General features: G+C 38.2%; 1 protein-coding gene across 1 annotated transcript in view; it reads right to left on the bottom strand.

Moving 5' to 3' along the window:
* LOC107724264 (neuroligin-4, X-linked-like) overlaps positions 1-4504 on the bottom strand; it is a 109355-nt gene that overhangs the window by 104533 nt on the left and 318 nt on the right. Inside the window, exon 2 of the mRNA XM_016533106.1 lies at positions 4125-4421. The gene's annotated coding sequence lies outside the window, so the exon portion shown is untranslated. The remainder of the gene's footprint in view (positions 1-4124; positions 4422-4504) is intronic.

Below are 4504 nucleotides of genomic sequence, written 5' to 3' on the forward strand. Positions count from 1 at the left end.
AGGTGGCGGATCGTTTATAGCCTTTTCTCACAGCAGCTGGAATAATTACATTTATAATTTTGATGGCGGATTGTAATCCAGAAAGGATTATGTGTTTATGAAACACATGTGAATGAAATTAAATTATATTCCAGTTTTAAATGTGCTTCTGATTACAGATAGAATGGGATTACAAAGATTTGTATTTTTAAGAAATCCAGTTCGAAGGAAGCATAATTTGCTTCTTGGGTTAAAATAATTTCTTAATATGAAATTCGAGTGGTATGACAATTAGAGTTTAGACTGTAGTACAGAAATTGAAATCTACTCGCTTATACACACTATACTCATAGTCACGCAATGCTGATGTTGTTAACATTAAAAATTTGAGAATAAAGTATAACAATAATAATAATTTGCATGCTTTGATGTGATATGAGCTAATTTAGATTTAATCACCATTGGTAGCGCGATTTATTGTAATGCTTTTTTCCTCAGGTGGCCAGAACAAACGTGGCAGAATTGTTACTTGTTCAGATGACAATATCCAGTCAAAATGCTTATTTGAGACATATTTTCCAAGACGTAGGCTAGAATCTGTGATTGCGAAGTACAGTAAATATCCACACCGGTGCAGTGACTGACTGCCACACATACTCTTCAGAACATTAGATTAATCCGCGCTGGAGCCGAGCCACCGCACAACCCACGCAAGCTAGATAATTCCGCACACTGCTGCAATTCCAGTTATTCAAACAGAGATGGCGACAAAGAAGCAAAACTTACGGACTGCAGCTTTAAATAAATCACATTTTAATAAACTTGGTAAACAATTAACAATTAAGACAGCATTATCCATCAACAGGCCTTTGTTGATCTAAGAGGTAGGCCTACTGATTTTTTAAGCTTTCATTCGTTTTCGCGTTGCAGTTTATCATTATATATTATGACATTGAGATGGGCATTTCAGAAAATGATTCACATTACATAGGCTTTTGTCCTCCAAAGCAGATGGGCCTGAATGTCTGGCCGGCAATTTAATTTCCAACGCAGACAAAAAGCTATGTAACATCCACCAGTTTGCATGCACTCTCCATCTGATGTCCAGATAGACCAGCCAAGAGGGATTTATTCAATAACTTTGCGCCAATATTGCTACATCCTCAAGCAATGCTTACATTTAAGAAGTTCAGTATAAGGAAGCACTTTCTGCCAAAATACCATATTACAACAAAGAACAAATAATAAAGTTGTCCATACTGGCTATCAGCCCAAAGAGATAGCTCACCCCAAATGGAAAATTGTGTAATTTACTCGTCCTCATGTTGTTTAAAACGTGTATGAATTTTTTTTTTTTTTAGAAAAATTGGTTTTGTCCACACAATGAGACAAAACAACATTTGTCCCCACTGACTTCCACTGATTGTCTGGGGTAAATAATAAGAAGAAATAAGAACAAGAAGCGTTTCATAGAAGAAAGAATGTAATTCAGATTTGGAGCAAGAACAAATTATTTTTTATTTTGTGTGAACTGTTCCTTCAGTGCCAAGTAACTGTGATTTGTTTGATTTTAATAAATAAACAAATATTCTCCCAGTTTAATGTCCTCAATTGATGAATTATAATACATGCTATTTTCTAGTATTACATGCATAAAAACATTTAAAATGTGAGAATGTGTGTTTCTGTCAGTTACATTTAGATAAAGGTAATTGGGTGGAATTTCCATTGTAAATGTACCGCACACTTCCCTTAAATGTACCTTCGATACATGAGTGAGTATGACAAATAAAAAGAAGTGAGAAATGAGACCAAAGAGAACAAAGGAGAGAAAATAGCATTCACTGCCTGTGTGATCACCGAAGATAACTCACGCGAATCTCAATGAAGGTGCTGGGTCTCTCTCTGAATTTTAATTATAATAAATGATCTATTTGAAGGAGGCTCAAACAATTGCACTGTTCAAAGAGTGACTCATGACGCAAAGGAGACAATAAATTTGGGTCCAAGCGATAGACAAAAGACAATGGAATAAAGCATAGAATCCACTGTGACCTTTGGGTGAACTTCGGATAAATGTGGTGCGATTCCGCCGCAAATGCACCTGCTATGACTTATTCAACATGGCGTCTGGGCTGGCAAGTCAGCTGGAATTTGCTTTCTCAAGCTGTATTCTCTCCTTTATCTTTCTGTCAGTTGACTGAGTGTGGACAGGAACCCCAGAAAGCAAAGAGAGAGAGTGAAAATTGTATTCAAAGGTAACACCAACAGCCAACCACTGATATGAGTTAGTGAGAGAGAACAAGAGAGAAATTAATACTGAACTCTAAACCTCAGCGATCAAGACCATAATTAATTTGGCTTGTAAAAGCACCATGCCTATTTTAAACTACTATTGTGACTGCAAACTCAAAAGCAGCTTCATCACACATTATTTAGTTATTTTTTGTGGCAACAGTGATTACAATTATGTTTGCATTTTCACTACACAAAACATAAAAGGTAGGCCAATTTCCTATTGTTTAGTCAACAAACTATTCTCAAGCTCATGATCAGTCTAGGCCTATCCCTACACCTTATTATGCCACCAAAACCTGCATTAAAGCTTTACAAAATTGACTATTTTTTTCCAACACACCCTTGTGTCAGAATATGCATGCTTTGTATTATAAAACATGCAACAAGCAGTACATTGAATTAGCAAGATATTACAAATATTCATGCAACAGAAGGTGAACAATACCAAGATGACGTACAATACTTAATCTACAATCCAATATTACCACAGAAGCTAAAACAATGGCAGAAACAACACTTAAAAAATATATATATTTAGGTTAGACACCAAGAAAATTGCCCCACATGGTAAACTTTAGGTCAACTTAAGTTACAGCACATAATTAAATTATTTTCAATTTTTTGTTGGCAAGTTACAGGTCAACAAATATGATCAAGAACAATGCCAACACAGTAGATGAAGTATGTCTGGGCTGGGCATATATTACACACTTACCTAAAGAACATACTTCATCAGCAAGTTTTTCAAATTCAGCCCACACTTTGAAAGTACTGCTAATGAATGTCTTTATGGATCTACATTATAGAGAGACTGAACTTGTTGGCACTTCTCAGTTTACCTGAACCATTTCACCACTTAAACCGACACTATAGCACGCAGTTGCATTCTGACAGAAGTGAAGGTTATGCTGTACAGTGCGAATGTTCGAGAGGCGGCCTAATGTCCCCTCCTCACTCCATCCCAAAACTACGCACGTATGCAGGGGATGTCCACAGTACCACCTTGTGGTTCACCGCTGTATAAGCGGGACAGCTTGGGTTGAAACAGTGGCCCCTGTGATGAACGTCTGGACTCACCGCATCTTTTCATGAGAATGTAGTTCGTCTGTAACCCTAGAGCCAGGCGAAAGTTAAGTAACAAAACACGCCATATCGCCAAGTCTTCAGTCTGAGCTCACCTTCTAAGTGTCCTTTCACAGACTGATATTGTATTTTATCGAGAATGCATTGTGTTTTAAGTAATAGCATCGCATTTCTCAAATCCTGACCCAAAATTATGGCTCTCGAGAAACGAAATCTCGAAAGATTTATCCCAGCCACAGAGCGAGTGATTAACGAGCAAATGGATGTGAACCGATATACGATGAGGAAAACAATCATACATCAATCAACATAGGCTATCTCCCTGTACCGAGGTTTGGCTAGCCACAGGTAAGTAGCCTAGTGATATACCGAAACACTTCTGCCACACGAACCCTTAATTTGCTTTAAAAAAAAAAAAAAAACCTTTATCCTCATCAGGTGTGTACATATATTTACTATGACTCAAATGAAAAACTCTTTCATGCAGTGTACTTGCGCTTCATCTTTAAATGTAGATTCTGACACACAAAAAATGTCCACGCAAATTGTATTGTTTAAAAACTACTGAAATAGTTTGCACGGTCATCCTTTTTGATGCAAATAAGCGCGTGTAGCCGGCGCGAATTAAACACTCAAAGCAAAATTGTTCGTTCGTCCGGATGTATGAAGCTTTCAGAGAGCGAGAAAGAGGGAGAGAGGGAAAACATTCTGGGAACCAGCAAAATAGAGATACTTTCACTTCCAGGGCTGTTCTTCTGACTTACCTTTGCGGTATCTGCATCGTACGGCTTCTGTCCTGCCGCCCCGACTTCCTGAGGTACGGTCAAAATGTATGTGCCACACAAGGGAAAAAATCTAACTCCGTTCTGCCCCTGTTAAAATCCAACGTGATGCTGCCGTCCGAAAGAGCGGTGGTACACAGCGGGGACTGTTCAGCAGAGACGCGGCGACATATCTGATGTAAATGACCCACATAGATTAAGGTAATTCATTGAAATCACTGCGGAGGAACAGTAAATTGTACAGACTCTGATTGTCTCCATAGAAAGAGGCAGCACTGACTGGAAGAAAAAAAAAAGAGATTAAAGGGAGAGAGTCTCTCTCTCTCTCTCTCTCTCTCTCTCTCTCTCTCGTTGCCATTGGA

This window comes from Sinocyclocheilus rhinocerous, unplaced genomic scaffold (assembly GCF_001515625.1).
Source record: "Sinocyclocheilus rhinocerous isolate Xijiao unplaced genomic scaffold, SAMN03320098_v1.1 scaffold425, whole genome shotgun sequence".
Lineage (NCBI taxonomy): Eukaryota > Metazoa > Chordata > Actinopteri > Cypriniformes > Cyprinidae > Sinocyclocheilus > Sinocyclocheilus rhinocerous.